We start from the raw sequence: 14,150 nt of genomic DNA, 5'->3' as shown, positions 1-14,150 counted from the left end.
TGAATATTATGATATTTGTAGATAAAATATATTTAAATATACTTTTTGATATTTTTATAATATCTGAATCAAAATTATGATATTTATAGATAAAACATCTCCTAAAGATAGTTTTGATAATATTATGACATCTTATATCAAAATTATAATTTTAGGTTAATATTATGATATATAAAAAATAAAATACCTCAAAATTGATATATTTGATAATTTTATAATATTCTACATCAAAATTATAATATTTTATGTTATAATTATGGATCCGGTAAATAAAATATCTCTCAAAGATAGTTTTAACAATATTATGATATTCTAAATCAAAATTATGACATTCTAAGTTAATATTATGACATTTTGTAGATAAAATATCTTAAAATTAATATTTTTTATCAATTTTATGATATTTTAGATCAAAATTATGATATTCTACATTAAAATTATGACGTTCTATAGATAAAATATCTTTAAAAATAATTTTGATAATATCATAATATCTTAGATCAAAATTATAACATTATAGATTAATATTATGATTTTCAAAAGATAAAATATCTCAAAATTGATATTTTTTAATAATTTCATAACATCATAGATCAAAATTATGACATCTAAAAAGTAAAATATCTCAAAATTAATATTTTTGATATTTTTATGACATTTGAATCAAAATTATGATATTCTATATTAAAATTATGACATCTCGTAGATAAAATATCTTTTAAAGATAGTTTTGATAATATTATGATATCTTATATCAAAATTATGATATTCTAAATAAATATTATGATATCCAAAAGATAAAATATTTTTAAATTATATTTTTTGATAATTTTATAATATTTACATCAAAATTATGATATTCTATGTTAAAATTATAATTATGATATCCAGTAGGTAAAATATATCTCAAAGATAGTTTTGATCATGTTATCATATTCTAATTCAATGTAAGATATTTTAGATTAATATTATGATATCTTGTAGATAAAATATCTTCAAATTAATATTTTTTATCAATTTTATGATATTTGAATCAAAATTATGATATTTTATGTTAAAATTATGATATTCTAAGTAAAATATCTTTCAAAAATAGTTTTGATAATATTATAATATTTTAGATCAAAATTATGATATTATTTATTACGTCAAAAAATAAAATATCTCAAATTGACATTCTTTGATAATTTTATGATGATATTATGATATCCTAGATCAAAATTATAATATTCTAGATTAATAAAAATGACATAAAAAAGATAAAATATCTCAAAATTGATATTTTTTGATAATTTTATAATATTTTAGATAAAAATTATAATATTTTATGTTAAAATTATGATATTCTATAGATAAAATACTTCTCAAAGATAGTTTTGATAATATAATGATATTATAAATCAAAATTATGATATTTTAAATTAATTTTATAATATTTAAAAAATAAAATATTTCAAAATTAATATTTTTTTGATAATTTTATGTATTTTATATCAAAATTTGATATTTTATATCAAAATTATAACATCTTATAGGTAAAATATTTTTTAAAAATAGTTTTGACAATATTATGACATCCTATATCAAAATTATGATATTCTAAGTTAATATTATGATATTTTATAGATAAAATATCTCAAAATTAATATTTTTTATCAACTTTATAATATCTTAGATCAAAATTATATCATTTTATGTTAAAATTATGATATCTATAGATAAAATATCTGTCAAAGATAATTTAATAATATTATAAATCTTAGATCAAAATTATGATATTCTAAATTAATATTATACATCCAAAGATAAAATATTTAAAATTAATATTTTTTAATAATTTTATAATATTTAGATTATGATATTTTATGTTAAAATTATAACATCTAAAAAATAAAATATTCAAAATTAATATTTTTGATAATTTTATAATATTTTAAATCAAAATTATGATATTCTATATTAAAATTATGATATCCTGTAGGTAAAATATATTTAAAAATAGTTTTGATAATATTATGATATTTAAATTAAAATTATGATATTTTAGATTAATATTATAAATCTAAAAGATAAAATATCTCAAAATTAATATTTTTGATAATTTTATGATATTTTGGATCAAAATTATGATACTCTATGTTAAAATTATAATATCCTATAGATAAAATATCTTTCAAAAATATTTTTGATAATATGATATTTTAGATTAAAATTATGATATTCTAGATTAATATTGAAGATAAACTATCTCAAAATTGATATTTTTTATCAATTTTATGATATTTGATCAAAATTATAATATTTATGTTAAAATTATGATACTTTATGTTAAAATAATGACATCTTATAGGTAAAATATTTTTAAAAATAGTTTTAATAATATTATAATATTTTAAATTAAATTATAATATTTTAATTAATATTATGAATTTAGAAGATAAAATATCTCAAAATTAATATTTTTTGATAATTTAATGATAATATTATGATATCTTAGATCAAAATTATAATATTCTAAATTAATATTATAATATATAGAAGATAAAATATCTAAAATTAATATTTTTTGATAATTTTATAATATTTTAAATCAAGATTATAACATTGTATTTAAAATTATAACATCCTATAGGTAAGATATTTCAAAGATAATTTTGATAATATTATGATATTCTAGATCAAAATTATGATATTTTAGATTAATATTATGATATCAAAAAATAAAATACTCAAAATTATATTTTTTGATAATTTTATGATATTTTAGATCCAAATTATGATATTGTATGTTAAGCTTACGATATTCTATAAGTAAAATATCTCACAAAGGTAGTTATAACAATATTATATATTTTAAATCAAAATTATGATATTCTACATTAAATTATGATATCTAGAAGGTAAAACATCTCAAAATTAATATTTTTTGATAATTTTATGATAATATTATGATATCCTAAATCAAAATTTACTATAAAAAAATAGTGTAATAGTGACACTATTAGCGACGGCAAACAAGCCATCGCTAATAGTAATATTTACTGACTACTTATTATGATAGAAATTAACCCCATCGTTAAAAGAGTGAAGACTTATTAGTGATGATTTTTTTTTTTGCCATCGTTATAAATTTAATTTTAAATAATTAGTATTAGCGATGGCTTTAGTGATGTAAATTAGCTGTCACTAATATTTTGTCCTAAAAATCACCCCTCTTTGACCCTTGGTTTCATTCTCTGCCGCCTCCCCTTTCTTCTCCTACCTCCCGGTCCCCTTCTTCCCCTGCTGCATCGTCGGAGCCCCCATTCCCACACCCCAACCCCTGCACCACCGTCTCCTGCTCAGATCCAATTCCCTATGCCGGATTGGCCATCCTCGAGCCTGCGCCCTCTCCCTTCTTCCCGCCTCCCCGTTCTTCCTTCGATATTGTCGAAAACTTATCGGAGCCCCTGTCTCGATGCCCCAACCTCCCCCCTTCTTCCCCCACTGCTCCCCGTGCAGATCGATCGTCCTCACATCAAATCAACCTACCCCTCGTTGGATCCGCCATCCCCACCTCCCCCTTCTTCCCCCATCGCATCGTCGAAATGCCGCACCATCGGACCCGCACCACCGGACCCACACCCCAGTTCCTGCACTGCCTTTTTTCTTTCCTACACCATCTGGTGAGTATTAGCGACGGCGATGGAGCCATCGCCACATCCATCCCTCCTCTTTTAATTTTTAATATTTAAATTTAGATTTATCAATTTATTTAAATTTATAGTATTTGAATTTAATTTGTGCACGAAAAATGCATTCTCGTCATCGATAAGTTCCGAACAAGTACTGCTGTTGTATGAAACCTTGCATTCGATGGTGCTCTTGGGAGATGGAACCACTCCAGGGAGCTCTCTGACAAGAGTAGCCCCACTGCCTTTGACGGTAGGGGTTCGAGGTTGACCACTATTGAACCAGCTCTAGCCTGCTCACCTACTCCGACGATGGTGGGATCTGATCAAGCATACCGACGGCTCCGTTGGCATACATGTTATAATAGATAGATTGATAAAAATTTTAAATTTATATTAATCTCATATTTAGTTGATCATATATTTATTTTATTAATTAATTTTATTATTTATTATAGACACAGTAGCTGGATCATGTACCACGGTAGTTGTAGTTATGGGAGGCTACACATCAGTCTAGAAGGATCGATGATTACTTAGATTCAAGATTTAGATGGATCGCGATAACTTAAAAAATTATTTATTATATTTTTATATATACTGATATATATAATAGCACTAATAAATTTTTAAACTGTATAGACAGATTACATGGAGTACATTGTAGCATGGCATGGCGAGGATCTATCTTTTTAGCCCCTTTTTGACCTCGAAAGATGGCTCAGGGTCACCAAGGAGTGAGTAGGAGCCAAGTCATAGAGTTTGGGCATAGCTTCGAGCCTCCAACATCTCGCTGGTCTTCAATGTCCTCCTCTTAGGCCTCAATGATCCAGACGTAGGGTGATGCACATGTGAAGAGGTTGTATAGAAGCTTTTTTACCAACGATCTTAGAGCTTTTGGGATGCCGTCCGCAATATAATTATTGAGATTCTTCGGGATCCACATCTACGTGATCAGCTGAGCTCATTATTACGGCCATCATAGCAGGTAAGTCAACAGTATTAATAAATTTTTTATTTATTTTAAATTTTTGTATTTAGAAGCTTCATATAATTAGGCTTGGTCAGAGGAAGGAGATCTAAGAGTCAAAAGTCAATCTACCCATTTGATGGATAGAATGGAGGTGTAGATACATCCGTATCATCGAATAAGACGTATAAGAATAATCTATTCGAGAATCAAAGAAGTATATCGAAATATATCCCTCCGTATCGATTTAGGCTTGAGGTGGAAGGGAGGGGTATCTAGAGGGTCAAAATTCAATCTAACCATCCGATGGACGGATCGGAAGTGACTATAGCTTCATATCATCGAATAAAATATATAAAAATAATTTATTCAAGAATTAAAAGAATATATCGAAATACATCCCTCCATATCGATTTAGACTTCAAGTAGGAGGAAAGAGTATCCAGAGGATCAAGATTCAACTTAACCATCTGATAGAATACTGACTGGGGGTGTCTATAGCTTCGTATCATCGAATGAATATATAAAAATAATTCATTCAAGAATCAGAATAGTATATCAAAATATATTCCTCTGTAAAGGTTTAAGCTTGAGGAGCATCAATTATTTTAATTTTACAGTTTTAATTAATTTAGTTCTAAAATTATTAATATTATTTTATTTTTTTCATTACAGAATGTTGGAATATCTGACTCTCATCCACCTACTACTGTAGAGGACGTACAAGAGTAGGAAGAGGAGAAGGAGGAGGATCTCCGTTGATTTTTTTTTAGTTTTGATGTAATATATTTGATATTTGAGCAGTATTATTTGTACAATTTAATTTTGATGTAATATATAATATTAATTTTTTATTTATGATGGTGATAGTTAATTATTAGTTATTATAATATCTATAAATATATGTTACTTATTAATTTAATTATAACATATTTTAGTAAATATAATTACTTGTTAATTAAATTATAATAGATCTTAATAAATATAATTACTAAAAATTATTTTTAAAAAAATTATTATTAGTGACGGCTATTGCAATGATAAAGCCATCGCTAAAGGACTATTAGCAATGGCTTATTAGAGACTGAAAAAATCATCGCTAATATTTTTTTAATTTTTTAATTTAAATTTAAAAAATATTATGAGCGATAGAAAATTATCGTTAATTATTATTACTAATACTTATTATTAGCGATGATATTTTTACCATCACTAATACACACCTTCAATGTCGAGCTTTTTTTTGATAGTTTTTTAACGACTGTTTATGTTGCTAGTATCATTACGACGGCATATCTATTATTAGCGATGATGTCTGACCATCACTAATAATCAATTTTTTTATAATGATTATAATATTTTAAATTAATATTACGATATGTAGAAGATAAAATATCTTAAAATTAATATTTTTTTAATAATTTTATGATATTTTAGATCAAAATTATGATATTTTATGTTAAAATTATGATATCTTTTGGATAAAATTCTTTAAAAATAGTTTTGATAATATTATAATATTTTCAATTAAAATTACGATATTTTAGATTAATATTATAATATTTATAGATAAAATATTCAAAATTAATATTTTTTGATAATTTTATATATTTTAGATCAAAATTATGATATCTATATTAGATATAAATAAATATCTCTTGAAGATAGTTTTGAAATATTATAATATCTTAGATCAAAATTTTGATATTTTAGATTGCTATTATGACATTCAACAGGTAAACACCTCAAAATTGATATTTTTGATAATTTTATGATATTTAGATTAAAATTATGAATTTATGTTAAAATTATGATATTTTATAGGTAAAATATTTTCAAAGATAGTTTTGACAATATTATGATATTTTAGATCAAAATTATGACATCGTAGTTAATATTATGATATTTATAGGTAAAATATTTTAAATTAATATTTTTTGATAATTTTATGTATTTTAGATCAAAATTATAGTATTCTATATTAAAATTATAACATCTTATAGATAAAATACCTTTGAAAAAAGTTTTGACAATATTATGTCATCTTAGGTGAAAATTTTGGTATTCTAGGTTGATATTATGACAATATTATGATATTTTAGATTAATAATTATGATATTTTAGATTAAAATTATGATATATTGTAGTATATGTTTAAAGAATCTGTATTTATGTTTTGTATGTATATTTTTTTACTTCAAAAATCTTCTATACACCTACAGAGATTCCTGCAATGATCAATTGGATAAGGTTCATGTGATGATTGTCTTGAGAATCCACCTTCATCTTGTGCACTGCATGCATATAATGAGTTGATGGATTGCAAGAGGAAGGAGAGTCGGGATGTCACTCTTTGTTACCATATAGGGCCACCATCGACGGACCAAAGAAACTTATTCCTAGCTTATAGAAGAAATGATTTATAGCAACAAGAGAAGCATAGGAAGAACGGAAGAGGAGAGGGCCATAGACAAAAACAACATGTTATAAATTTCTTATTAGATGTCATAAGTTATAAATCGATATTTTAATTTGATCAAAATATGAAATATAATGTATCAGATGATTTGAAAAATCTATTATTTAAATAAAATATGTCTTAAATTTAAAATATTAAATTTTTACAATTTATGCCTGTAAAAAAATTTCAAAATGAGTATGCAGTGAAAATTAAAAATTTAAATTAAATCTAATTTAATCTAAGCATGCATAAGATCAAATCTTAAAACCATAAATAGGACTGACATATGTGAGATAGGATTCAGATATAAAAATCAAATAGAAAAAAAATAAATGAAGAACATACCTTAGCATGCGTCAATCTTCACTATGAACTGATGATTATGGATTCTTTCGAAGGTCCCTTGAGCCACACAAGTATCCGATCTCTACAGATATCTAACAAGACTTTATCTGATCAGAAGCTTATTGATCTCACCGGAGTGCTAGCTCCCTTGCAGAGATCGTATCTTGATGATTGAAAATATTTTTTTCTCTCAAGACACTCTTAGAGAAGAAGAAGAAAAGTAGGAGGATGATGATCTCTACGCTAGAGATCATGAGAAGAATCATTTCTTTCTTTTCTTCCTATAACCCATACACCAAATCTTTATACTAGAGATGTAAGAATTTTGTCCAACTTTTGGACAAAGAGAAGAGGAGAAATTCATGTCCAAACATAGACAAAAGATGGGAGAGAAGGTGTCCTAACAATCAACCTTTGGTTGTTTGTAATAAAGAAGAGATAAGTGCAACCTTACCTCATGCCATAGAGCAATTCACCATGCTCTTCTCCCTTGAAATTTTCCATGCAATCTTCCCCTAATTTTGGCATCTCAACCTGATCTTATCAGCCCACAAACCATCCCATAAGGCCCATGTTTAAATAGGCTAAAGGAGATAGGTTTTGGTTAGGAGATAAGAGTCCAAACCACTTAGGACTCTAGAATTTTTATGCCACCCAATACTCTAATTTTGCACCCAGGTTTCACATGGGAATAAGAGCATTAAGAGAGCTTATTACACGCAAAAGAAAGGAGAGGGCGTGGGTTATTTGACATCCAAATCTGGTTTGGGCATGGAGCTTGTCTTATGGCGCATGGAGGGAGAGTTTAATGATCTTAGGACTCTTCTTTAGGTGACTGAATTAAATTAATTAAAATTTAATCAATTTTAATTATATTAAAAATTGATTAGATCCAAATAGATGAAAATCTAAATCTGATTTGAAGCTAAACTATTTAGATTAGATATCACCTAATTAGAGAAGGAGTCCTAGTCCTTTTGGACTCTCTCTTGGTGCTTAAGTCAAACTCAATTTAATCCTAATCCAATTAGATTTGGTGCACCCATGAAAATAAAATTTTTAGTCCAAATAAAAATTCAAATATTCTTGTTTAGATCCTAGTCTAATTAGAAATTGAGTCAAACCCAAATCTTAATTCAATTAGGAATGAATCTTCATACTATTTGGTTATCTCATAACCAATTAGGCTTGATCAAATCAAATCTATGTCAAGTCAAATTAAATCTAATTTAATTAGACTTGATGCAAGCCCATAGCTCAATCAATTGAGCAATTAGTAATCCAATTGTCAATTAATTCTCCTATAACTCACAACTCTTTAGCGAGTTACTTAATGTAACTTTTACATTGGATCAATCATCAATCAAATTGATAATCAAATTCTATCATGATTCATAATCATAATTCAACCATCGATAGTCGAAAGCTCTTTGTGTGTGACCCCATAGGTTCTATTCTGTCTGGTAGTGAGATATATTGTGATCCTATAAAATATCATTGAAACTCTTTTCAATAGGTTGGAACCATTCCAACTCTGCCCACCAAGGATCATCAATCATCAAGATGATGCTCGTGGTCTCACAATCCATCAGTAACATCTAGCAGTATGTAGTGACAATCCAGCAAATAAAAGATGATGAATCTTAAGTACAATTAACGTATGATACAGTCCCTCTATCGTGAGTTCGACCAGATGCAGGTCATGATGAATCATCAAATCTCATCATCATCATATGATAGATTCAATCAGCTCGAGTCCATATATGATTCACATGAAACTCTTTTCATTAATCATACTGCTATGGCCATAGACTTAAAGATCAGCTTCTTAAATTTTATAGGACTACTTCTTCTGCTAGGGTCAATAGATCCATTAGGTGTACATCCTACTCCTACAGTGGACAACTATCACCAACATTCACTACAAGGGCTCATTGAATCCATTTTATATGTAGTCAAACTTCAGTAGCTTCACTGCGAGCAGCTGTAGCACCGTAGGTCAAAGGATCAGTCATACAACTGCAGCATCGAAAAATATAAATGATGAGCAGACATCTATGTGACTTTTGTGTTGGTCACGCTCATGCTAGTTGTTCTCTAACAACCACCTGCACTCTCACTCCAGTGTCCTACACTACATACTCGAGACTCATCTGTTCGAAGAAAGCGATCCATATACTGATCTATCTGGATCAATCACCATCCTCATGATGATCCTATGACCAGAGAATTTAGTAATTAACCATCAATGATATATGTCTCAAATTTTAACTCTTTGAGAATATATGTCATCATCTTGTTAATCCTTGGATGATTTATGACACATAAAATATGAATGATAATATAAATACCATAAATATAAAAATATATCCTAGAAATATAATATGCGTCATCAAGATTGACTTCTAGGACATACATCAAACAATCTTCCACTTGCACTAAAGTCAATCTGCCATGTACCAAGCCCCATCTACAAAGACAGGCTTTAGTCTTAGGCTAGCTAAGTAATTACCAGTGGATCATCCACATCTCATGTAGAGTTTGCTCTTTGCACCTCTATGTATTTCTACTTGAGGTAGTCACGTGTTCTGCTACTCTATGTGCTTGAAAATATAGTGAGACTTAGACTTCTTAGCAAGGGCTATGGTGCCATTATCTTTGCAGTATTCTGTCATAGCATCTGATAGCATGACAACTAGTTCTGCAACTAACATTAGAACAGAATGCATCCTACACATCTACAGTGTACTCAGCTTCTATCGATCGATTATTTGAAACTCTTTCAAGATATCGACATAGAACACACCCCATGATGTAGATATTCTACAATAATGACAGACATAAATTTTAATTAGTGTATCCTCCCACTCCTAGCTTTGATCATTCTCCAAATTAAGAACAAATCTCAGTTCTTCTTAAGTACTTAAGGATTTTTTACAGCAACCCAGCGCTCTCAGCCTAGATACAACTGATATCTACTCGTGACATTCACAGTATTAATATATCAGTTCAAGTATATTACATGATACACATCTATGCCGAAGAGGAGCAGATCCCTCTCTGAGATTTTATGCTGAATCCTTTCAGCATCTAGTCTCTATATTTATCTGTGAAACACAAGTATCCAATTACATCTATCTCTATAGATCTTTATATTCTCAGAATATAAGATGCTTGCTTTATGTCTTTCATGGAGAATTCTATATACAACCATATTTTAACCGATGTCAGTATTGGACACTCACACTGATCCTTTTGAAAATACATAATTCTTCATTTTTTATCAAACAATTTGATCATATCAATGTTCTAACTCCAAGATTATCACGGACTTTGTGATCTCTATCACAAGAAGTAAAATCTATAAGCTATTCCATATAGAAATTTCAAAAGATATCTAGTCAGAAAAGCTATTTCACATCCCTTCTTGAGTCGATATCTAACATCGCCTTATAGTAGGTTTTGGAATCATCTCTATATTCTCTATCTCCCATGAGAAATAATTTTTTCTACATCCTTTGTTAAGCATACCCAATACCTTTTGAGAGGATAGGAGATCCTACTATGTGTATAGGTAGAGGAGGAATATACTCTATGGCTCATCATGAATAGGTTCTTTAGGTCCTATGGCTCGTTGCTTTTCAGACACTCTCTTTGAGTTTAACTTTCCTCCCACTGCTTCATCTTGGTTAAATAATTTTTAAAAAGGTAGTATATCGGGTCACAATCACTTTGTGATCCTATCAGAAAGTAGTATCCCAATTTTTTAGGATGACTTTATAGATTATCCTCTAACATATCCACCTGCTGTCTTTACACAGGCTGGACATCCTTGGATCTCAAAATAATCAAGATTCAGTTCTCACCATTCATATCTCATACGGTGTGGTAGAAAAATTTAGAGAAACCAATTTCATAAAAATAAAGTATGTCCCTAAAGAAATAAAATAAATCAGTAAATTTTATTATGGACGACCATATCTCATATAATTTATGACTCTTCTTATCTCGTTGAGCTGAAATGTATAAGAGGGGTCAATATGAAACTATGCCTTTTTATGAGATAATCTAAAAATTTTCTTTTTTGGTATTGCATCCTCAATCTGATCGAAGTACCTATAGAAATTTTCAATTTACTTCTCTACTTTACATTGAATTTTTAACTTTTCAAAAATCTCAGATTTGTATCTCATATACTTACCCATACCATGACTAATCATCGTAAAGGTAACAAAGTAGAGATAATTTTTTTAGTAGGCATCACATGAGCTACACACATCAAATGTGTACAAGGATAAGTATCTCAGTAGTCCTTTTTCTTTTCATAAGAGTAGTTTGATCATATTTTCTCAAAAAGATGATGCACAAACTAGATATGACTCAACAGTCATTGAGCCAAAAGTCATATTTCTCTAGTTTGTTAATCATTTTTCTCCTATACGACCTAGCCTAAGGTCCACATATACTTTAAGTTTGTCTCAACTCTGGATCTTTCAAATCCAATGACATTCACTGCTTGCTCAATTAAGTTTATAGATGCATCACCATGCAAATATAGAGACTATCTCTAAGAACTAAATCCAAACAATAATCACAAAGGATAGATACCCTTAGCTACAGCAGCAACTTTGCCCTATTCCAATTTAAGGATTACTTTCTCAGCCCTCTACCTTCCATAGACTCTATATAAAAATACTAGAGTCTATAACTCAACTGGAGAAGAAAAATCGTAAAGATAGATTGAGCAATTTTGATATGCCTACTCTAGGCGTGTCTTTATTTCTTTAGACTCTCCAGATATTTACCTCTGAACTTTTTCAAGATTTCTTTATTAGCAACATTTTGACCAATTCAGATAAGATTCCAAGATGGTCATTCATATGGTAGTTTACCATAAACTAACCATATAAACTAATCAGGGATCGCAGGATCAAATCCATAAGTAATTTCTTATGCATGATCATGTCGAGCTTTTTAAGCTCCTTATATCCTTGATCATATCAAATAATGATTATAGACTGACTGTCCATCACCATCACATGCGCTGTGCGACTCTGATTACCTCACATACTTGTAGATGAATCAATGTATCGTTGGCAGTGAAATATGCTCATGCATACATTGGAGTTTATCTAATATGGACTTCAACATATAGCACCTATCTTTATTTCATTATTCATCCACTCATCAAGTATAGCTCGTTGACTTTGGGCTGGACAGGCTGTTAATATTAGAATAACCTGATAGAGAATATTATTTAATTTTTTAAAATTAAAATGATTCTTAGGTTTATGGCAGTCTATATAATTAGTTTGGTTAATCGTTGATATCTAAGATTTAAGCTAGAGGGTTAGAAGCTGACACAATAAACAGAGAGAGCAAAGATTCTAGTTAGATATTTTTACTTATTTTTTTTTATAATTTACTCTAGAGACTTTTAGATATAAAAAGATTCTTACTATTTTATCAGATCTTTCATACTCTCTAAGTGGAGAAACGAAAATCCTAACGCGATAACTGAATTTCTAGTGGGTGCTACGGTTCCACCGATGTCATGCACCTCTACAATGATGGAAGATCATTGACTTAATATTTATGGAGAGATTTAATTTAAATCTCATCTAATCAGTCATCACATGACTATCTAATTAGCATAGGCTAAATCAAAATATAAAGTAACCATATTTGAGACTCAATCTTTCAAATTGTCAGGTAAAGAGATTGGTGGGGATCCCCCGTTACTTTCTTAGACATCAATAAATTGATCAGGTAGTGAATAAATTAATTAAATAATACCTTTCAATTACTTATCTTAGACACCAATTGGTTAATTGATCTGAATATGTTAGCTTAGGTGAATCAGATTCGAGCCATAGAGTCAATTCGGTCTTTAGATTAATCATTTTATATATGGTGTCAATTGATTCGATCAACAATAATTATATAATCTTAAAGCTCTATTGATCTCACTTTAATCAATACTTAACTCAGTTTGATCAACTGCTAAATTGATTTAGACCCAATATGATCAAATTGAAATCCTAGATGTAATCAATTAATGACCTAATTTGATCTATCCATGACAATCCCTCATGCATAAACACTAATTTCAGATCTTAAATCAAAAATTTTAGATCTAAATTTTTATATGAAAAGTATATTTTGAACTCGAAATAATTTTTAGATCATACATACAAACATATATCATATACATAATAAGTTTAGATCATAGAAACAAATTTCAGCCCTAAACATGCTTTCATATATCATATATACGAATCAAAATAGATCTCGAAACTCTTTTTAGATTTAAACAAAAAATATATATCACATATATACTTAAAAAATTAGATCTAAAATTTTATTTTAATTAAAAATTTTAATATCATTCTAGGACAATCATTTAGCATAACAAGTTATGTCAATAACCTTATGTCAGAACGACATCAAAAACTTTTAGATCTGAAATTTTTCTCTACAATTTTAAATCTAAATCTAATTCATACATATGACGTGGCTCTGATACCACTGTTAGATTTTTATGGTTTTATGCATGTAAAAATTTTTCAAAATGAGTATGCAACAAAAATTAAAAATTTCAGATTAAATCTAATCTAATCTAAGCATGCATAAGATCAAATATTAAAATTATAAACAAGATTGACATATGTGAGATAGATTTAGATACAGAAATCAAATAAAA

The sequence above is a fragment of the Elaeis guineensis genome, chromosome 9 (genome assembly GCF_000442705.2).
Source record: "Elaeis guineensis isolate ETL-2024a chromosome 9, EG11, whole genome shotgun sequence".
In the NCBI taxonomy this organism is placed as follows: domain Eukaryota; kingdom Viridiplantae; phylum Streptophyta; class Magnoliopsida; order Arecales; family Arecaceae; genus Elaeis; species Elaeis guineensis.
The sequence above is the reverse complement of the archived record's forward strand: the minus strand, read 5'-3'. Positions refer to the sequence as shown.